Here is a 24,574-nt window from a genome sequence, read left to right as displayed (position 1 = left end):
TTTTCTAAGTGTTTTCATTTTGTTGCTATCATTGAGAAAATAAGAACTTAAATCTTTTCGAATTTGGAGATATACAGAGACTTTAAAATGCTTATTTTGAAGTTTGAAGGATCAAAAGTAAAGGGTGAATTAGCAGAGCATTCAAATAAGCAGAACCAACTAGATCAAAGCAATTTTAAGGAGAATTAAAAGAGTCTCTGGTCCTGCATGTTGAGCACAAATAAGGTCAGTTAATATTCTACCCTTACCCTTCTGAAAGACATAAAAGCTTTTGCATTAATTTAACAATGTTTCATAATGGAGGCATATGCCTTTCTTCCACGTGTTTGCTATTCATCATATCCAAAACTTTTGACTTAGGAAAAAATTTCTCCTTAGGGGGGTAGATGATGGGAGAGTGTATATGTGGCAGAGGGTGAGGAGAGTAAATTTATGGTTTTTATTAAGCTAATGATTGCATGGATTAACCACTCTCATAGCCTGGAGATCAGTCTTGTTGATCTTCTGTCTCTCTGAAAGTTGCTTTCATTCTGATCCTGAAGTGATTCCCTTAAAGAAATACCTAAATGATTTAACTTGAACCAACTTGATGAAGAAGTACAAGTACAAAAGTTTCCTACAAAAGAAGAAGAATACTGATTAGGCAGCTGGAATTGGCCCTGTCTCCTTTGCAGCAATTTGGGGGATTCATGAGACTCATTATGAAACTCAATGAAGTGAAAACTCAGGATAATCAACAGAAAGTAAGAAGTGGGCAACAATTCAGAAATCATTGAAATTTCTCTTTGAAACCTAAATTGATGTGAGTGGTTTGCTTCAACAGTTGTAGAAAGTGTTTTATTATTAAAAGATATTTTATTAATGGTTTCCCATTTTCTTATGTTGGTATATCATGTGACACATTGCTGGGCCTAGAATCAGGAAGACCTGAGTTCAAATGTGACCTAAGATAAGTATTAGCTTAATAACTTCTGGCAAGCCACTTAACATCTTTTCATCTCATTTTCTCAATAGTAAAATAGAGATAATGACAGTGTCTACCTAGCAGGGTTATTAAGAGGATCAAATGAGATCATATATGTAAATCACTTAGCACAGGACCTGGCACCTGGCAGATACCTAATAAATGTTTCTTCCTTATGTTCCCCCAAGAAACCATAAAGCTTTCTCATAACAAATAGTTTGAGTGAAGTAATTCACTAATCATACCAACTACCAATACCAACCAATGGCAACAATTATGAAGGATATTTTTATTGTAACAATATGTCTTATTGAAAAGTTTTGTTTTTCTTATGTTGCTATAGCATGTGGCACAAGAGATAGAATACTGAGCTTGAAGTCAAGATCTGAATTAAAATTTGGTCTCAGACACTTACTATGTGATCCTGGGCAAGTCATTAAATTATCTGCCTTAATTTCCTCAAATGTGTAATAGCCCTAGCTCTCTGAGTCAACGTAAGGATGAAATAAAATAATAATTGTGAAGTGTTTAGCATGTTTAATAAATGCTTTCTGCCTTCTGCCTACCTCTATCTATCTATCTATATCTATCTATCTATCTATCTATCTATCTATCTATCTACTGCATTCTATACTTGTGGTCTGCCATTGCTTTGCTGAGTAGATTTTGCTTCCAAAAAAATCAATCCTCTTAGGAAACTATTGGTTTGATCAAAGTTCTGAAATCATGGAAAACATGTTAAATTTGGACACCTACCTCTTACAATATAAGAACAAAACCAGGAGATTGGGTCTTGTTCCAATGAGTTGAATTCAAGTCTTCCTGACTCCATGTGTAGTATTCAATTCCTTGTTCCACCTAAGAATTACATGTTTGTTAACATCATTAGTAAGATCTCATGAATTTTAGAATTGGAAGGGATCTCACAAGCCATCTGGTCTAATTATTTCATTTTATAAAGAAAGTAACTGAGTCCCAGAAAAACTAAGCAAAGTGTCCATAGTGACACAGTGAAGAAGTGTGATTTGAATACTACTTACTATCTATGAAGTTACTTAATTCATCTAAATCTAAGATTACTGTCTAAAGCAATAAGCTAAAGACAAGTTGCTATTTTGTGCTAAACATAAACCTTTGATTTAGAATTCTTCATGATAATAATAATAGATTTTATTTGCATAATGATGTAAGATTTTTGAAGTGCTGTTATTTAAATGATCTCAATGCCTCTATGTTCTCTGACCAATTTCCCATGCAAGTATTAATAAACATTAACATAATCAAAAGAGGGAGGGAATATGAAAAGAATCAGGTTCATAAAGACAATCTGAAACATAATTTTGACTCAATTCTCCATGAGTAAATTTTCCATTGAGCAGAGAATTCTCTTTACAAGTAATGGGAAAGTTATAAGTAGAATGAAATAGAAATGTTGGGAGAATGATTAGATACTAAGATGCTGCTTTTCTAGGATTAACTTTATATTAAAAAGCAAGCATTCTTATCACTTGAAGATCAAGCCAACAATCACTTAAACTCTATTACAGGGTTAACATATAATAATGCAATTAACCTCCTAATGCTCCCAATGCATTTAAGCTATAGAATATAGAAATGTTCATTGTGGTTTAAGCCTATAAATAAGACTTTCCAAAGATTTGTTGCTATAAATACTAAAATTACTCTATGTAAATTTATAAGAAATTAACCTCAAAAATCCTTTCCCATTCTGGTTTACTGACAAGAGTCAGCCAATTTTAGCTCAGCATACCAAATTACAAAGAAGATAATTCTACTTGGACACAAGCTAGGAGTGATATGAAATACAGAGACCCAATTTTAGTAGTGCTTTCTTGTCAAAAATGAGTTATACTTCCTTTTCTCTGGCTATTTTTTGCAACTGTAACTGGCATCTTCATTACAAATACCTTTTTTACATTTAGATGATATTTTAAAGGAATATGTAAGAGCTGATTTCTTGCCTTTTCATCCCCTTGACCTTCCATCATTTTTCACATTTGTTGCATCATGAACAAAAGATTCATTTATATCGCTTAAATGATTGCTGCCTTTTGCTGGCCACAGCACTGCTGGTCAGGCTTTGTAGACAGACCTGCTACTGTATTCAGCACATGAAGATTTCCAACTAGGAGACTTATGTATTGTTTTCAAGCACAAATAAGAAATCCATATATGTGTGTACACATATATATATATATACATATACATAAGCATATATATGTATACACATGCAAACATATTTTTCATGTATATATACATGCATGTGCAGATATACCTATTAATGCATTTACATATGGATAGAGAGAAATATAAATATGTTTATTTGCACAGGAATTCTTTAAGAGAACAGATTGGTTCTGAACTACTGATGGTCTTTGTTTTCAAGCTTCTAAAAACACTATGGAAAACAACATCATTTCTCAGATAGGGCTGTGACCGCCGAATCAGGAAGACTTGGGTTCAAATCCTGTTTCTAATATTTAAGTTCAGCAAACCTGGGTCATGAATTCTCATTTAAGCGATTTTCTACATCCTTGTGTATCAAAGAAGTTGCTGATGGGAATTGATAGGGGGGGAAATCTTCTGTCCTTTTCTTGATTACACAAGAGGTAGCAATTATACTGAGGAGAAGAAACTGGAGTTAAACAAGGGGTTTAAAGCAAGTGTTGATTAGAGGACTCGTTAAAGGCAATTGTGATGTCACTGAGATTTTATTTACAAGAAGATATGAAAGGCATAAGGAAAACCTCATGTTTCATTAATACAAAAATAAGTATAGCTAAATGATTAACACTATCAATCAGTTTGCATGGCTACTCCCCAAATACACACATACACACACACACAATAAAAATCATGTGTCTACATTGAGAACATCATTGCCACCCCAAAATTTACACAGTGAAAAAGATGTAGAGAAAGTAAGATACGTTTCTTTTTGTTGGCTATGGAAATGTGTTTGACTAGCTAGACCCAACAGCAGACATTCTTGATCTTTTTATTTATCAGAGATCCCCTTCAGCAGTGGAACAATGTGAAAAGACTCACAGAATAATGTTTCTAAATAACTGAAATAATTAATACTACTTTTTATTTAGGTGTTAGTGAAAGTAAGCAGTTTTGTTGGTAATTGTTTTTCCCATCCCTGACCCATAAATCCCATCTTAATGAACTCCTACCTTACAGGCTTTCTTTTAACAGGTTGTCTCCCAACCACACTAAACCACTAAAAATTCCTAAAAAGACACAACAACGGAGATAACAGTGCCAATTACAAAAGGCATAAAACACAGAGACTCCCTGCATGGTCAGTAAAAACAATTGCCACTGTTAGGGAATCCAATTTAGCATCTAAGTTTAAGAGAATCCTCTCAAGGAGGGTGACAACATCCAATGGATCCTTTTCCTGATAATGCTATGATGGAACATTGAAGTGCCTCCTGGAATATATCCAGAACCACTCAAGAGTTTCATCTGAGGGGGAAGCTGGGTAGCTCAGTGGATTGAGAGCCAGGCCTAGAGATGGGAGGTCCTAGGTTCAAATCTGGCCTCAGACACTTCCCAGCTGTGTGATCCTGGGCAAGTCATTTAACCCCCATTGCTTAGCCCTTACCTCTCTTCTGCCTTGTAGTCAATATTGAGGTTTTAATATAAGGGTTTTAATTTTAAAAAAAATTAAAAAAAGACTTTCACCAGACCATCCATGCAACAGAAAGCAAGTGAATGGAAAATGTCCATTGCCTAGATTATGACAAGCAATTATGCATACAGGTACCTATAGAAGCTCTCCATTTGTGTGTATCTATCTTTCTTTATTTAAGCTTATAGATAGTGCAATGTTCGAAATACTTTCTATCAACTTCAGATATCTATCAGTCAGAAATTGGTAAGTACTACAAATCAGGATTTAATTTACTGCTTTCTAGATTATGTAGACATAAGAGATGGAGAAAATCATAACCCTGACTAAACTTCAAAGTATATCACATGTCTTTTTTGGTGAGTATTTTCTTATTTTTTTCAAAACCTTTCCTTCACCCTTAGAACCAATATTGGTTCTAAGGCAGAAGAGCAGTAAGAGGTAGGCAATAGGAGTTAAGTGACTTGCTCATAGTCACACTGCTATGAAGTGTCTGAAGCCAGGTTTGAACCTCCTGTCTCAAGGCTTGGTTCTCATTCCACTGAGCCACCCAGCTGCTCCCTGGAGAGTAGTTTCTTAAACATTCATTAATACCTCCTCAATTATGTTTGCATACGGTATATTTATATTCATGGATATTGTTTAATTTTAATAAAAAAGGTAAACTGAGACCAATCTGCCTAGGTTATCTTTTATTATGAGGAGCATTTGGCATGATAATAAAGGATGAATAAAATGTCCCTACCTCTGATCAAGAGACCCAGAATTGAGAGTATGATACATTTTTATAAGCCCAGAACAAAGAAAAGAAATGAGATAATTGAATATCATCACAAAGATGAAAAATCATTACTGACTACTTTAAAGAAAGTAGACATACTACCCCAAATGCCATGAGGATCACCTCTTACAATCTCTGTGGAATGCCTTTGTAAATGTGAGCTACTCCCCAGTTCCCTGATAAGGGCAGACTTGCTTGCTACTTGGGAATTCAATAAGATCACCTTAATTGTTAAAGATGGGACAAGGTCAGGCTGTCCTAGCTTCTCAGGAATACTCCCACAGACCTTGTAAGAGATGCTGAAACAATGTTTTATGAGAACAACAATAACCGTTTTTCTTTAATATAAATTGTATCCTTGGTTATCTCTCATTTGAGAGGGAGAGGTTTGAACTTCAGCACACATAAGCTTCTCCACTGCAACCTTAAAGACGATGTTTCTGCTTTTGTTCAGTATAAAATCAAATATAAAAAACAAGATAAAGAAATGCTCTAATTTTTCACTTTGAAATTTAATGTATAATATATACCAAGAAATAATAAATGTAAATTTGTTACTGTCATTTATGCATTCATAAATGTATGTTTGCATTCTTATTTTTATATGCATATTTGTATTGTGCATACATCTATATGTATCTATAGATCTATGTGTATCTAGGACAGACATTTCAAATGGCAGTGAGTTGGACCTGGAATGAAAAAGGAGAAACAGTAAAGGCAACATTACTTTTAGGAAGTTGCAAAACTTGTAATGATTCCAAATTTCTCCAAGAAATAAAGGTCCATCTGTTTCATCTTTGTATTCTACCAGTATGGTTTTGTGACTGTAACACACAGATTACAACAATCTCTGAAACTCTGAAAAATCACTGAAGGGCAATGGAGAAATGTTTGATGATCAAGAGAGCCTGCCAAAGAGAACAAAAGAGGAACTTGGAAGAGTAAGTGGAAAAAAATGTATTTGAGGTGATATATACTTGAAAAAGAACATAGCTTAGTCAATCAGAGAAGGTAAATCATAATTCTTGGAAATTCCATTGATCTTTTTGTTATGTCATTAGAACATGAGGAACCCCCACCTCCCCAACATATTAGGGGGACCCCAAGGCAGACTGATGAGAAGAAGCCTAAAGCACTTCACATAGGATTTACATAGTGAGAGCAGCACTATGAAAGGGAAAATTCAAATTGAAAAAATAAGAGATCCAGTTAAGTATTTTGATTGTATACAATATCTAATATATTGTCTTGTACTTGGGGGCAGTTATAATGCAGTTTTATTGAAGAAAAAAATCGCAAACAATAACAAGACTTCTTCGTTAATGGATAGGTTCCCAAAGGTGTATAACCAAGTGAAGGGCCTTGAATCTTCATGTTTCAAGTAATGATCTGTTATGAGAGAACCAGAGAGATGGCTTAGTGGAAGCAGTGCTAGAGACAGGAAGATCTAAGTTCAAGGTCTTAAGACAGAGAATTTATTTGATCTGAATTTTCCCTTTGAAGGTACAGTTCTCACTATCTATCTATCTATCTATCTATCTATCTATCTATCTATCTATCTGTCTATCTATCTATCCTATGTGAAGTACTATAGGCATTCTCTCATCAGTCTGCTAGGGGGAGCCCCTAAAGCCTGAAATTTTACTAGTTGTATGTTCCTGAGGAGCCCCTAAAGCCTGAAATTTTACTAGTTGTATGTTCCTTGACCTCTGATTTACTTAATCAACTAGAGAAGAAAATAGCAAACCACACTGGTGTCTTTCCCAAGAAAACGACATGGCTAGTATTGATTGACATGCTATGGTCCTCAGAGTCAGGCACTACAGAACAGCATTCTGTTATGAATTCCTATTGAATTCTAATAGCACTTTCTCTTATGATTCTAATTCATGATATAATATTTTATTGAAGTTTTGTCAACATAGTTTCAGTGGTCCTTCCTATTTCTCATTTCCCACTATAAAGTCAGAGCCAATCAACCTGGTAGAAATGAGACCTAAACACCTGGATGGCACTTACTAGAAAACCATGTTTGTAGGTTGCCTTATGCTGTTGTGAAGAATGTATGATTAATAGAACACCACAAAATTCCTAATCCAATGCACCATCCTGCTTTCAAGGTGACAGGGTTTTTTTTTTTTTTTAAAGATGAATCCAATGGACAGATATAAAACTAGTAGTTTATGGTTGTTGAGTCACTTAGTCTGTCTGACTCTGTGACCCCATTTGCGATTTACTGGAGTGGTTTGTCATTTCCTTCTCCAACTCATTTTATAGTTTGTACTAATCTAAAAAGATTTTGCACATGTTTTTAGCAAAAGATTATGTATCTGTCTTTGGAGGGTGAAGGTACAGGAGCTCACAACAGTTTGACCACTGGGCAATGATGATTTTATCTTGTAAGGGTAGAATTTCACCAGAAGTACATAATAGGACATAGAGGAATTCCTGTTTACATTGACAGAGGGAACACCCATCCCTATTTTTATCACAGAGCTTATGAATATTGATTCAGCAATAGAAATATATCCACACAAATCATTAGCATATCTATATATGTATATTAAAGTCCTGAAAGAAGATATAAGAAAGAGATATCCCATTTAAAGTAACCACAGATATAGTAAAATACCTTGGATTTTACTTGACAAAACAAAGCTAGGAACTACATGAACATAATTATAAAATACCTTTTATACAAATAAAGTCAGATCTAAATAACTATAGAAATATTAATCATTCATGGCAGAGTCAATATAATTAAAATGAAAATCCTTCCCAAAGTAATCTACTTCTTTAATACCATCCCAATTAAATTATCAAAAAAAGTTATTGAGATATAAAAAATAACAAAATTCATTTGGAAGAACATAGGTCATGGATATCAGAATAATTAATGAAAATCAAAATGACAGTACCAGATTTTTGGTTGTAATATAAAGCAGTAATTTCTAAACTATCTGGTACTGGCTAAGAAATAGAAAGATGGATAAATGGAATAGAAAATACATATAATATAGCATTAAAAGATTATAGGTAACCTTTTCTTAAGAAAAGCATAGATCCAAGTTTTTAGTATAAGAAATTACTCTTTGGTAAATATTGCTGGGACAAACAGAAAATAGTGTGGCAGAAATTAGATAAAAACCAATATCTTATGGCATTTCCTAAGATAAGATCTAAAGGACAAGTAATCTAGAAATAAAAGGAGATATCATAAATAAACTAGAACAGGGAACATATTATTTATCAGATCTATGGACTCAAAAGTTTTTTGTCAAATAAAAAGTTGCCATGATTAGAAGGAAAGTTTAAAAATGGGGAAAAAAATTAGACAGACTCTAAGACTGAGGTCTTATATCTAAAATATATAGAGAACCTTGTCAAATTTATAAGAATAAGAGCTGTCTCTCAATTGATATATGGACAAAAGAGATGAACAGGACTTTGTTGGATAAAGAAATCAAAGCCATCTATATGCATATAAAATGCTCTCAAATACTACTGATTAGAGAAATACAAACCAAACAATTGATGGTATCATTTCTCACCTGATAGACTAGCTAAAATAAGAAAAGGGCAAAGTGACAGATTTTGAAGGGCATGTGGAAAAACAGGGACACTGATACACTGCTAGTGGAGTTGTGAATTGATCCAACCATTTTGAAGAGCAATTTAGAACTGCATCCAGAGAGTTATAAACTATGTTTATCATTAGTCCCAGAAATACCATTGCTGTGTCTGTTTCTCAAAGAGATCAGGAAAAAGGAAAGAACTTATATGTTCCAAAATGTTTATTGCAGCTCTCTCAGTGGTGGCAAAGAATTGGAAATTCAGGGAATGTAGTTTATCAATTGTGATATGACTAAACAAATTGTGGTATAGCATTATGAAGGAATATATAAGAAGTAATTAACAGGCTAATTAAAGAAAACTTGGAAAAAACTACATGAAATAATGAACAGTGAAATGAGTAGAGTGAAGAGAACATACACAGCTACAGAATTAATACCAAATAATGTCAATATTACCTCTAGAGAGTGAAATAAATGGTGAATATATGACAGACTTAATTTTTATGAACATATCTGTCTCCCAGATGATGCCTTCTGTTATTCAGGGAGGAGAAGGGCTGGTACATTTGTTGATGGGATTTATTATGTAGATGTGAAGAAAAGTAAGCTAAACATATAAGAGATTTGTAATTTCATGTATGCATAGTTTTCTTTTTTCTTTGTATATTGAATGCTTATTTTATATGGTTTTATAAAACTTTGAATAAAAATAAAATTAAAAAGAAGGGTTAGAAGACATCCTAAATATAGTGGGCATCTAACATCACACACACACACACACACACACACACACACACATACACACAGAACTATATTTTAAGAAAATGGGTTTCAATGGGATCATAATTTCAGAATCATGTCGATGTAGTTCAATTATTAACCAGGCAGCGGAAAAGCAAATCAACACCAAATTAGGACAAAAATGAGATGACACTACAAGTAATCACAACTACAACTGATGTATTTGAACAAATTATTGATGCTAAATCATAATAAAGAGAAAACCTTTCAACAAGATGGCTCCCATGCAAATGTTAAAATTATATGAAAAAAGAAACAACAATGAAAAATTGGTTGACCATCCTTTGCCTATTAATATTAATCAAAGATTAAAACAGAGAGATACATACTGGCAAGAGGTATTAATTACACTGACAAAGAATATCTAATACAATGTGCAAATTAAAAAAAATAGAAATATAGATTCTAGATGTTGATGCCAGTTAGTTGTAAATTTAAATTAACTTCCAACAGATATTAATCACTAATGTACAACGTATTGACCTGGATGTCAGTGACAAAAGAAACAACAAAATGATATTCTGTATGTTCAGGAATACGTAGATGCAAAGTAAACTTATGAGGGAAGAGAACAATTAATAAATGAACAGGAAAGGCTCCCTGTAGCAGGTGGCACTTCACCTAAGACTTAAAAGATAATAGAGTCTAATACCAGAAGTGAAGAAGCAGTGTATTCCTCACCTGTGCAAAGACAAATTATATTCCTATAGCAGTAATGGCAAGCTTTTTAGAGACCAAGTGCCCAAACTACAACCCTCACATGGTATGTGAGCTCCCCACCTTGCCCCAGACAGGGGAAGGAGGAAGCACTCCCATTGGGCTACTGGACAGAGGTGTGGGTCATGTGAGAAATGTCCTTAGATGCACATGGAGAGAGGGAAGGGAACAACCCACTCTGGCACATGTGCCAAAGGTTCACCACCATGGCCCTTTAGGGTCCCAGTAAATACTAATCACTAAGCAAAGCCTATTCATCACAACTTCCATACCTGGAATTTATTCCTTTCTCACTTCTGCCTCTTGGAATATCTGCCTTGTTTCAAGTCTTATTTCAAGGGCCACCTCCTATATGAATCCTTTCCTAATTCTCTCATTTACCAGTTCCATCCCCCCAGTTATTTCATATGTATTTAAAATGTATTTATCTATGAAAGTTTGTGTAACTAGTGGCTAGAGATGCAGTCTGGATTCACATCCTGCTTCTGGCACTTACTGGATATGTACGTGACCCTTGAACAATCATTTCTTGGTGTTCTAGTTAACTAAGAGCTACAAATAACATGCTTGCCTGAATTGATGAAGAGAGTTCACTCATTTTATCAATAAAGTCTTCCCTTAACCAATGAAATTATACTTGTTCCCATATTTAAGCCTTAATAGTTATTTGTCTGGATATGTGTTTCTCCCACAAATCAAATGTAAGTTTTTTGAGAGCTCAAAGACCATTTGTTTTTGTTTTTTTAACTTTGTCCCCAGAATCTCATACCCAGCACATAGTAGGAATTTATTTGATAAACTAATGAATGAATAGTCCTAACAGCTGTCATACTGAAGATTATGTATAAATCCCTAGTATTAAAAATAGCATGTTTTCCCCTGACATAGAAGGAATTCATTGAGTCTGAAGGCAGATTAAAGTATACCATTCTTCGCTTTATTTTCTACATTATTTTTCCCGATGGTAAGTAATACGTCTTCTTTTAGAATATGATGAACATGGAAATACATATGCATATATATAGTGTCATAACATATATGTAACCTATATAATATTGCCATCTTAGGAGTGGAGAAACATGAGAGGAAATGAACATGGATTGTAAAATGTCAGAAGAAGATTATTAAAAATTGCATTAACATGTTAAAAATAAAAAATAACAGATTTTCTTTTTATTACTATTATTTAAAACTCTTACCTTTTATCTTAGAATCAATACTGTGTATTGGTTCTAAGGCAGAAGAGTGGTAAGGGCTAGGCAATGAGGGACAAGTGACTTGCCCAGGGTCACACAGCTAGGAAGTATCTGAGGCCATCTTTGAACCCAGGACCTTCCATCTCTGAGCCTGGCTCCCAATCTACTGAGCCACCCAGCTTCCCCCTAAAATAGCACATTTTCAAAGAAACATAAGCTCCTCAAGAGAAAAAAAAACAAGAAGTATTTTTTGCATACACAAGGCATTAATATTCTTTCCTAGATTCCCATAAGAAAGAGAAGAGCATGGGAAAATATAACAGTAAACAGGTCAGTACCAGATGAGTGTTGACTGAGTAAGTATCAAGCTTTGTTTCGTGTTCATCTTAAGTCCCATGTGCCTTCAAGGAGCAACCAATTAACATTATGAACATTCAGGAAACAAAATGGGTGAATCACAGTAGGTTGGCAATTTTTTGATATCTTTAATGTTGGAGTAAGTAGAATTCTGGTGAAAAAAAAATAATGTTCCAAGTAATTATACCTCTAGAATAGAATCTAGCTTTCTCAGCAACTTCCAACTAACCTGGAATTATTCAACAATGCTCTTCTGATGAAGCTGAGATGTTATTATGTTATGTTCCTAACAAATGAAGATTCAGGGTTGTGCTGTTTTGCTGTGGTTGAAAATGAGTAAGAAATGAGCATTTTGAAACTTGGGGAAAATTGCAACCAATGTTTTGAAATGAGTAAGTTGCACAGAACAATAATTTGCAATAAGTTTAAAGCCTTTACTGACAAATTAAAAGAGACTTTTTATAGACCTTAACACGATCGTGGCACTTCATATAATAAACTCTCAGAATTTATCAAATTGCTCGCAAATTAACGATAATTTTCTAGATAGACTAGAAAAGGAAATGTGTTCATTGAATTGACAATAATCTCATCCAAAGACAGGAGTGGCAAACTTATCTAGGTGTAGCCCAAGCTGTGCACAGAATTTGCATTGATATATAAGAAAATACAAAGTCTTTAATCTCAGAGGCTGAGCCAATTAGTATGTGACTTACCATTGCCTAAAGTGGTCATTTTCAAATACTGTATAAATATTATTTCAGAAATTGAGAGTTTTTAGCAATTCTTTCCATTTAGATGGGCCAATGATAGGACAACACAATGTCTTTAGACATGATATGTTATGATTCCTAACGATGCGTCCTAATTCCATAGAGCCTTGAAGCTCACAACGTTCACTCCTCTCAGGATTGTCAGGCAAGCAAGGCGCAATTATTAAGTAGTTACTGTGAGCCAGCTACTGGGCTAAGCGTTGAGGCCTCAAAGAAAGACAAAAATACTCTTGAAGCCCTCAACAAGATTATGTCTTGAAGTGAAAGACATTTAAACAGCTCAAAGTGTAAAGAGAGTTGGTAGAAGTTGATCACAGAGGTGAAGGCACAAAGGCAATGATTACAGAAATTTGAGCTGAGTCTTGTTGCAAACCAAGGAAACTGCTAGGTTAAGGTAATAAGGAAGTGCATTCCCAGCTTGAGGGATAGTCAGGACAATGGTAGGAAAATAGGAGATGGAGAGTTGGAAGTGACAAATGGCCATTGTAGCTGAATGAGAGACTACATGGTGAGCGGTAAAGCATATGACTGGAAATGTAGGAAAGGGCCACTTTATGAAGAGCTTTAAATACTTTGAAATGGACTTTATATATGATCCAAAAGGGAGAGAGCCACTGGAGCTCCCCGACAAGAGCAGCTCACATGGGCAAAACCATCCTTTAGAAAAATCACTTTAGCAGCGAAATGGATAATGAAGTGAGGTAAGGAGGTATTTGGCACAAGATACCAGAGAGAAAGCTGTTGTAATAGTCCAGGCAAGAGGGGATGAGGGCCTGAACTAGAGTGAGGTGGAATTCTTTAAATAATGCTATGATGTTACCTGACACATCTGAAACAAAGGAAGCAAATAAGAGTAGAAGTTCTCAGAGAACTGCTGCATATCAGAGAGTGGTATGCTGAGGTCATCTCCTACCAGGTCAGGGGAGTTGATGATTAAATTGTTATTAAGAGGCTTTATACTTGAGTTACATATTGGAGTCTGATTTACTATTTTATCAATTGTCTAGACTGTTTAACAAAGAAAATATTAGTGCTATAAATTGTTTATGCTATACATACTGGGGTTTTTTTTTCCCCACAGTGTTTTTGTTGTTGAACATTTACCATCACATCTTTGGTTAATGGGCAATGTGTATCAGGGATCATGCATTTGTCTTGTTTTTGTATGCCCTGTCCTTAGTATGGTGCCTGACACGTAGAAAGGACTTAAAATTACTTACTGACTGGCTGACATTTTCACTTCTCTGAAATAACTTCTACAATGGAAAAGCATTCATCAACGTATGTTTTGAAAGCTCTTTTTTTGGAAGGAGAATTGACACTGAAAAGTCAGGGTGGAAATACTATATGACCCATGACCTTCTGCTTAGTCTCCAAAAACAACTAAGTAAACATGCACCTCTGAGAGTGTTTCTGTGCATCACTTTAACAACCTAGCAATACATCAGTGGTACATGTTCAGTGCAGAGTACCGAGGGAGACAGGCATGAGGACAAGGTAAAATTATTATGACTCAAGGAAGAATGTAGCAAACTAATGATTTAGGAGAAAATAAATTGTAGAATTCTAAAAAAGCACAAGGAAGCTCACTCTGAAGGTGTACCTGTTTGGAAAATCACTGAAGGCTCTTTGGACTTGATCTAATTCAAGGTACTTTGGAGGAGGATAAAAATACAAAAATAGAAAATTCCTAATTCAAAAGAAGCTCTTTCTTCTGGTCAGTGTTGTAAATTTTAAAGCTTGGTCTTATTATATTGCTACAGTAATTAAAAGCATTCCATTGGTCTTGACTTAAATTAACTGTAAAGACCCTACTACACTGAGAAAAGTACAGGCAAGGGAGAGTGGCTGTACTATCCCAAGTAAGCTTGGTCCTTGTCGATAATTTTCATTTCATGTGCCATAGTCAACTTTCCATTCCACGCAGGACCGAATTTTGAACAATTCACCCAGCCTTGCTATGACAGTTACATAATGGATAGTATTGTAGCTGCTCTCAACATTCCTGTTCCTCGTCGTCACTGCATACCACATCATGACATGAAAATCAATAAGCACCAGGGAGCAGCTCCCATCCAGAACTGATCCTTCTGCAGCATTAAAAAAAATGACAAGAAAAAAAAGAAAACAGAAAATAAAGACCAGAAAGGAAGATAAGGAAGGAGAGACCTTGTTTCAAGAAAACAGCCTAAATAAGTCTTTTTTCCTATGCATAGCATCAAAATAAATATCCCCAAGCAAAAGATGAGGGTGATCACTAATCAATAGTTCAAAGGGAAGAGACTATGATTGTGTTTTATTATCAATAGAAGGGTAAAAACTTTTACAATGTTCAGCAAGTATTTTATGAAGTGATACAGGTTCTATGTCAGAGGCTGAGGATACAAGTACAAAGAATAAAAAGTCTCTACTTTCAAGAAGCTTACATTCTAGCAGGAGAGAGAAAAAAAGATACATTATTATTATTATGTAAAATGAATAAAAAGAGAATAAATACAAGGTGGTTAACTTCAAGGTACACTGAGTGGAAAAGCAGTAGCAGTCTGCTTATCCAGGAAGCCTCCAGGTAAAAGGTGTTGCTGAGCTAAAGTTTAAAGGAAGGAGGATTCTATGAGGCTGAGATAAGAAAAGAGTATATTCCAGAGATGGTAAATAAGCAGTGCAAAGTCACAGGGACCTGAGATAATTTATCTTTGGTGAGGTCCTGAGAGATCAGTTTGGCTATTCACTGATTTTCAACATTCTTTAAATACACAATACATAAACAATGCCTAGGAGTAATAGTTTATTCATTCTCTAATTTTTTTAATTTTTTTATTAAGACTGAAGAAAACATTTGAGCTCCTTAGATTGTAAAGTCAAAACGACTAGGTAAGAGAAGATATAGAGAGAGATCTTGAAAAAGATCTTAAGGTACTTTGTTCAAATTAACTAATTTAAATATTTATAGATCTTGAACAAAGGACTACATTGAGAATTAATTTTCATTTTCTAGTAAAATATTAATTTTGTGTTAATATAGAAAAATATGGTTTATAAACCTATAAAAAGATACTGTTAAGATGTGGGAAAATATCATTGAATATTCTTGGAATTTCTGAATTATATTTGCTTTTGCAGTAAAAATTGTCGTTTTTTATGTAAATCTAAATAGTTTTCTCTACCAAAATGAATAAATGGAAGCCAGAGGATTCCATGGTAACTTTACATATCAAAGCAAAAGAAGTCCTACTCTATAGCTTCATAATGGGATGTCAGGATAGAAAATGGACTTGTGATTTCCTCAGTATGAAAAAAATATATATGTTCTTTATGCTCTTAAATAGTAAACCATAACAGAAAATTTGTAATTTGGAGTCTAATAGCTAATTTTTGTTACCCACAGGACTCAAAACCAGATTTTCCTCATGAGGTCAGATCTCTTTCCATTATAACACACTGCCTGTCTTTTTTTTAAAAAACATTATTTTATTTGGTCATTTTCAAACATTATTAATTAGAAATAAAGATCATTTTCTTTTCCTCCCCCCCCCACCCTTCCCATTGGCGATGCGTGATTCCTCTGGGTATCACATGTGTCCTCAATCCGAACTCATTTCCATGTTATTGGTTTTTGCATTAGATTGTTCCTTTAGAGTCTTTCCTCCATCATATCCCCTCTATCCCTGTAGTCAAGCTGTTGCCTTTCCTCAGTGTTTTTACTCCCACCATTTGTCCTCTGCTTGAGGGTAGTGTTTTCTTTTTCTCCTTGATCCCTGCAGATTGTTCAGGGGCATTGCATTGACACTAATGGAAAATCCATTACATCCGATTGGACCACAATGTATCAGTCTCTGTGTACAATATTCTCCTGGCTCTGCTCTTTTCACTCTGCATCACTTTCTGGAGGTTGTTCCGGTCTCCATGGAATTCCTCCAGTTCTTTATTCCTTTTAGCACAATAGTATTCCATCACCAACATATACCACAATTTGCTCAGCCATTCCCCAATTGATGGGCATCCCCTCATTTTCCAATTTTTGGCCACCACAAAGAGCACAGCTATGAATATTCTTGTACATGTCTTTTTCCTTATTATCTCTTTGGGGTACAAAACCAGCAGTGCTATGGCTGGATCAAAGGGCAGACAGTCTTTTATCACCCTTTGGGCATAGTTCCAAATTGCCCTCCAGAATGGTTGGATCAGTTCACAACTCCACCAACAATGAGTTAATGTCCCTACTTTGCCACATCCCATCCAGCATTCATTACTTTCCTTTCCTGTCATGTTAGCCAATCTGCTAGGTGTGAGGTGATACCTCAGAGTTGTTTTGATTTGCATCTCTCTGATTATGAGAGATTTAGAACACTTTTTTCATGTGTTTATTTATAGTTTTGATTTATTTAACTGAAGACTGCCTATTCATGTCCCTTGCCCATTTATCAATTGGAGAATGGCTTGATTTTTGGTACAATTGATTTAACTCTTTATAAATTTGAGTAATTAGACCTTTGTCAGAGGATTTTGTTATGAAGATTGTTTCCCAATTTGTTGCTTCCCTTCTAATTTTGGTTGCATTGGTTTTATTTGTACAAAACCTTTTTAATTTGATGTATTCAAAATTATTTATTTTATATTTTGTGACTCTTTAAATGTCTTGTTTGGTTTTAAAGTCTTTCCCTTCCCAAAAGTCTGACATTCTGTGTTCACCTAATTTGCTTATAGTTTCCTTCTTTATGTTCAAGTCATTCACCCATTCTGAGTTTATCTTGGAGTAGGGTGTGAGGTGTTGATCCAAACCTAATCTCTCCCACACTGTCTTCCAGTTTTCCTAGCAGTTTTTGTCAAATAGTGGATTTTTGTCCCAAAAGCTGGGGTCACACTTCCTGTCTTGATAACAGGATAATACATAATCAGGATTAGAATCAAAAAGCATAAAAATATCACTTTGGCATAGTATACCCCAGATAAAAAAATATTTTTTCCATTACAGATTAGTATATAGTAACAGCATAGCCAATGGAAACAGGGTTGATTATTTTTAGGTTTGATAAAAGCTTTGCTTTGTTTTTATTATATTTCCTAATTTTCTAAAATGCTTTCATGTCAAAAGAAAATGAAACATTATTTAATTTTGATGAGATCTGCCATATAAAGTGGTTTCTGTATGTTTACTTAGATCCACCATATGTATATAAACATATATATGAATATTTACACATATACAGCATCAGTATTATATAATAGGGCATATTCACATATGTATACACACATACACACACACACACATATATACCATGGTCCAATTTTCAAGGAATACCTCCTTTATCTGTATTTTCTCCTTGAAGTTTTTCCCACTTTCCCTCTACATATTAACTAATTCTCCTTTTTAGGGTATATATCGACTAACTTTTCTGTTTTTAATAAATATCAACATACTCACCTATTTTTAAAATTTGAAATTAAAGTAAGAGAGTGATTAAGTGAGGAGAAAAGCAAATGATGGAGTAAGGGGACTTAATAACACCATTGTGGTTCCATGAGTCCTATGGGTATGCAGTATCTCCTATCTAATACTGTAGGGTTCTAGGTAGGTGTTTTCTCTACACTATAGTTATGTCTTTTCATCCCTAATAAGTTCTATAATGCCATAAAAGAAAGCTATTTCCTTAAAACATTTTTCTAACTGATGCACATATTCAGACCTTAGAAGCTGAGTTCTTCCCTTTCCCTGGATATTTAAGCATAGATCTATGGAAAGAACTTCCAGGTAATGATAAAGACTACATAGAATTCATTTTACATTATCAAGACTTTAAAAAATATCTATTTCTGGGTTCCAGAATCATCACATCTAGAGTACACAGAGTAATACGTCATAAGAGCAAAAGCCAGCTGGAAAATTCACAAGAACAGGTTGAAGCCAACTTTTCTGGCAAAGGCAATTGAAAATTGGATGCTATAAGATATTTATATCATAAAGGGAGTGATAGCAAAAATATATCAATTAATTCACAGAACCTATGAATGGGCAAGTTGGATTGAAGCATAACAACTTAGATATTATAACTGAACCGACCAAAGCAGAGAAATCAAGTATAAATACCTATGTTGTAGAAGCAATTCCCAAAATATGAGGGGTGAGAGTAATTGAGAGCCATTCAACTGTTGTAAGATTTCATTGCACAGTCTGAACTAATCAAATCCTGTGAATTACTACATTTTAACAGTTAGCCTTACCCCCAAAAAAAAAAAAAATCAGACTGGATATTTCCAGGTAAAACCTATTGTAGGATAGGAAAGGCGTCATAGAAGAAAAGAAATACAGAAGGCTAATAGGAATTATGACTTCCTTTAGCTTCTACTTGGTTCACAGTAATGCTTTAGTTTTTTTTTTTTAATTTAAAAAACTCAAATTCAATAGAAATAAAGACACTTGTTAGATTTGGCGTACCCATAAAGCAACACATTTTAAAAAAAAATCTCTCTTGGGTAGAATTGAACTCAATTTATTTCTGTATACGTGTATCCCACTCACTTCCAATAGAATACAAGTTTCTTATAAGAAGGAATTCCTATTTTTGTTTGATGCCTTTGGATCAATATTATCTGAAAACCAAAGTTTCAGTCCCTCTTACAATTTCAGTATTTTTTCTCAATATAGTATCTTGCATGTTAGAAAACATGGTGTCAGTAATTCCCTGTAAGTAAATTACCTCTGCCAATGTGTCTAATTCTCTGCAATTTAGCATCTTAGAAAGTTGCTTGAGCCGATGAAGTGAGGTGACTTTCTGGGAGTTACACAAGAAAAAGGCTAATGTAAGCATTTATGTAGCATCTTCTATGTGGCAGGGACAGTAGTATAAGTTTTTCCTTTGACATATTTGCTCTGTCGAGAAATCAAATGAGATAATATACATAAAAGCATAAAGTATTGTCCCTATCAGGAAAGTCTTCTTGACTCAGGATCGGGGACTTTAATTATCACTTCTCTTGTCTTTATCAACAGGGATTTATTAAATATTTATTATGTGACACACGTGTAGTAGGCATCTAGTAAATACCTTTTGAATCACATTTCCAATGGTGAATTACTCTGTGTATTGGTGAGCTTCATTTTCCATTTTCCATTATAAAATTTTACATTTTACATTGTAAAATAGGAATCTTTCGATATTTTTCACCAAAATAAAATTGCATTTCTGCTTTTCCTTTCATCCTAGTATCTGCAGAATTTGATCAAGAAAGGAGGATGATTTTAATTTATTTTCCTTTTGTTTGTACATCTTAGGAAATTCTGGGTACATTTGTTGTTGGTGAGAGAATTCTGCTCAGGTACACAATCTTCTGAAGTCTTAGAAAGTAACAGCAATGGATTCTAGTGTCATCTAGGAGATATAATTACATATTCAATGGCCCAGTTTATGTTCAACATCTGAAGCAGAATAGTCATCAATCAAGGATGGACACATACAAGCAGAGTTAGGAAAAATGAGCATGAAGAATACTCTTTTTTCCCCATTTTCTAAGAGTGAAGAAGCAGATGTGTCCTTCCATTAAAGGGATATAAGTTGGTTGAGATTTTCCAGAATCTGAATAAGATATGGAGCAATCTTTGCTACTGAATTAATTTAGATAGGAGGAATGAAGAGATTTAGAGTCTTAACTTCTCATAAACAAAAAATTTCATCTAACAGTCCATAATTCAGGGATAAAGTAAGTGAAATTTTATGGAAATATAGACATATTAGAGTTTTCCACACATAGCAAAAATAAACATATCCTTCTTCAAATGATCACTTAAAGAGTATTTTTAAGCATCTTTCAGAGCTACTACTAGGAAGAATTGTAAAAATGAAGAATGAAAGTCTTTACTCTCAGGAAACTTCCATTCTAAAGGGAAATAATAATAGTCTATTGTAAACATGGAAGAAGCTGCCCATAACTTTCCATAAATTCATCATAGGAATGTCAATCCAATGTGCTGAAGGCCTTTCTCACTTTTTCCTGATATGTCACTGGTATCAAAGAAGTGCTCTGCCTTATCTATCAATCATTCCCCTTTCCTGTCATTTGACCAGTCCATTTTCCTTTCCCATAATCCATTTTTCAATAACATCTTTTATTCATGCACATCATTCTTAATTACTCATGTATTATGAGTTGCAATCTTCTTGTACATGCCATGTATTGTTCTATTACCCTCTTTGTTATATTTATGTTTCATTCTGCAGATATAATAAGAAATAGCTATATTTCAAGTCTTGGTCCCATACAGCAATACATGGAGAATTTTTATATTAAAAAGATAGGCCTTATTTCCAGTAGAAGAAATGGGTTATTAATGAATCCTTGCAGTTTCCCAGAGGCAATTCAGTTTTGCCCTGAAACCTGTTCTCCTAATAAGTTCCTCCTTAGTTTAATCCCAAATTTCATGATTATTCCTTGCCAGGATCACAGTATTTCCAGCTCAACGCACTCTCTTGACTGAACTCCCTTACTATTCCCCAAACAAACTATTGCCTTCAAGGTCCAGTGGCAAAGGAGGAATCACTTGACTGAGGCCATAGGGGCTGGAAACCTACACTGATCCCTAACTTTTATCTGCAATTGAAGTTAATACCATATTCAGCTCAATGGGAAGTCTAATTTCTTAGTAGGAGAAGTGGAGTCCCCACATCTTATTTTCATTGTCTCCTAATCATACCTTGGTTTTCCAAGGAAACTTATTGTAGTAAGGTTGTTTTGGGTGCTAGTCTAAGATCTCAATGAATTAGTAGATGGAGGGATATTTAGAAATAGACAATTTTCAGATATGGATCAGGTATGGATTAGGTAGTTTATTTCCATACAGAAAAGAGAATGAACAAAATATTAACCATCAACTGATTATAATAGAATCCATTAAGAGTCTAAGATCTCAATGAATTAGTAGATGGAGGGATATTTAGAAATAGACAATTTTCAGATATGGATCAGGTATGGATTAGGTAGTTTATTTCCATACAGAAAAGAGAATGAACAAAATATTAACCATCAACTGATTATAATAGAATCCATTAAGTATCATCATTAACTGAAAGGCTAGTATTCGGGTCTCACTGGAAGTATAGATTTTGCATAGCAGTTCATTAGTCAATTCACATTTTACCTTTAACTACAATATCCCTCATAACAGAAAATGATTTTCCTTCAAAGAAGGGTACTCATCTATGAAACAGCAAGAAAGTACCCAGGATCTTTTTTATGTTTTGAATGAAAGGCTGAGGAATGCTCTTCCAGATTAAGTCTTTCCACTGCCTGCCCTTTGATCCAGCCATAGCACTGCTGGGTTTGTACCCCAAAGAGATAATAAGGAAAAAGACTTGTACAACAAAATTCATACCTGTGCTCTTTGTGGTGGAAAATTGTTGCTTCATTTGATCACTGAAAGCATTTTATGTTAGTTATATACACTCATGCAGGATCAATTAGTTTCCTGTGGATCATATTCCAACTCAGAGACATCTGTATCTATAGATACTAAACTTGTGATTTTCCTGTTTTGTTTATACATAAGAGAAATTCTTGGGCTAGTTACACAGACTGTAAACTTGCTAGAAAGAAAGATGGGAAATGAGTTTTGCTCTATTCCACCTGATAGACCACTCGGGAAGCTGCTCTAAGCATGAAGGCAGAACAGGCTTCCTGTTTAACCTGGCAAGACAAAGGTTAAAACTTAATAAGTGAAAATATGTACTGTTTTGAAAGAAGCTAGCTAATTAGTTACTGGGTATAGTCCAAGGAGACAGTCTGTGGGGACTACTTAAGAATTTTACACTCAGACACTAGTAATTTCTTCCTAGGATTATCCTTATTTAGAAAATTTTTAAAAATCAGTTAGAGATTTAGAATTTAGAATTTACTTTTCTCTTAGAAAAAAAGGAGATACTCTACTCCACTGTTTTCTTTTCTAGACTATTTATTTATATCTGTTTTTACTCATATTAATATATGCTTTCAAGCAGCCTTTACTTTTAATCTGATCAACTAGAGAGGAGGGGAATTTTGAATAATAAAACTCTTACTATTGTTAAACTACATATGTATGTCTACACACATGTATGTGTGTATACATATATACATATATATATATAACTTGTATTATTTTCTCTCTCTTTCTCTCCCTCCCATCATCATTGTTGGCCACATTGAAATGGTACTGAGACAACAGACATATTAAAATAATCAGAAACTATATGACAGAGAAATGCTTTAATTTCTCCATTGAAAAATTCTAAATTATGCTTATTTCAAAATAATGAGTGTATATACTAAAAGTTAATAATTCTAAAATAGGAGAATTGAACTAATTTGAAAACAGCAAATGTCAATTATGAATTATACTTAATGTTTAGAATTTGAAACTTAGAAAACATTCATGTTCTGAATATGGAAATCATAATTTAGCATTTGCAAAATTTCTCTCCATCAGACTCTACAGGATAATAGATACTGCTTGAGAATAGAAATAGAAATTTTGTTCTTTGATATCCTGTTTTCAATTATATAGGATTCAATAATTTCATGGTCTTTAATGATCTTAGATTTGGTAAATCAAGCAAATCATGATATATTAATGATGAATGGTAAATTGAAATGCAAAATTTATCAACATAGCAATAACTACAATACTCAAATTGAATAATATTGTCAAAATCATTAATGGTTTGAATTTTGGAAAAAGTGAATTATGGTTTGAGAGAGTTTTTAGAGTGGTATCCCAAAAGACGCTTTGTTAAAATCATTTCAGTTAAATTCCAAAAAAATTAAAAAAAAATACTAAGTAATTTAGACTGAACTTATGGTCCAAAATAACATCTTTTTTATGGAAACCTTTGCTCTGAAAACTCATTATCTTCTTGTTATCTTTTGATTGAGAAAATGATTGTACACTTACTATTGTCTAAGAAGCTCCATTATAAAGATTTTAAATACTTGCTACTACATTCAAACTTCTATTTCCATCCTTGTATTTCACTTTTAGTTTGTGGTCTGATGTAATTTGGAAATAAATTTTTCTATTAATTTTCTTTTTATAAAATTATATTATATAAATGTAATAAATTCACCTAAATTATTTCTATAAACCTGATCATAGCTCATCATATTCCTGTTACTCAATTTATTTCAAACACACTTTAGCACTCTAATAAAGGAAATTGTAAACAAAATATGTATGAATTCAATCACATAAGGAGATTTAGGTGAAAGGTTAGTGCAGTTTCTTGATGTGGTAGAAATTGTACTATGAATGGGAAAACCTGGTAGTACAATATAACCTAACCTTGAAGTTCAAAAACTGTATATTGATTCTCCTTTGAATTGAGACACACTAATATAATTATTGCCATATCTTTTTTTAAAGAATCTCCTTGGAACTTATTCAAAGTTCTGAACTAGGGGATCCAGTATTTTTTAAGCCAATCCTTTTAGAATTCTTAGATTCTTGAGTGAACTGGGATATCTTTGGATTTTGTCATTTCTTTCCATCTAACTAATCAAAGATTACTTTCACTTCACATTTACATATGACCATTTGCTAAGTTTGCTAAGTGCAAACTGCTATTACTCTGTTGAAATCTCTGGTTTCTGTCTCGCTTATGAAGGGACCTCCACTACTTCACTTTTAATTAATTTTACATGAATGGGTAGAGTCAATATAATTAAAATGACAATTCTACCTAAACAAATCTATCTATTCAATGCAAAACTAATTACATTACCA

The 24,574-nt window shown here is 33.8% G+C and overlaps 1 long non-coding RNA gene across 1 annotated transcript in view; it reads left to right on the top strand.

Annotated features, from left to right (window-relative positions):
- Positions 1 to 6,118: 6,118 nt before the first annotated feature.
- LOC130454645 (uncharacterized) overlaps positions 6,119 to 24,574 on the top strand; it is a 77,291-nt gene continuing 58,835 nt past the window's right edge. Inside the window, exon 1 of the long non-coding RNA XR_008912433.1 lies at positions 6,119 to 6,350. This is a non-coding gene — a long non-coding RNA (uncharacterized LOC130454645). The remainder of the gene's footprint in view (positions 6,351 to 24,574) is intronic.

The sequence above is a fragment of the Monodelphis domestica genome, chromosome 5 (genome assembly GCF_027887165.1).
Source record: "Monodelphis domestica isolate mMonDom1 chromosome 5, mMonDom1.pri, whole genome shotgun sequence".
Lineage (NCBI taxonomy): Eukaryota > Metazoa > Chordata > Mammalia > Didelphimorphia > Didelphidae > Monodelphis > Monodelphis domestica.
Note: the sequence above shows the minus strand (reverse complement) of the source record. Positions and strands in the feature narration are given on the sequence as shown.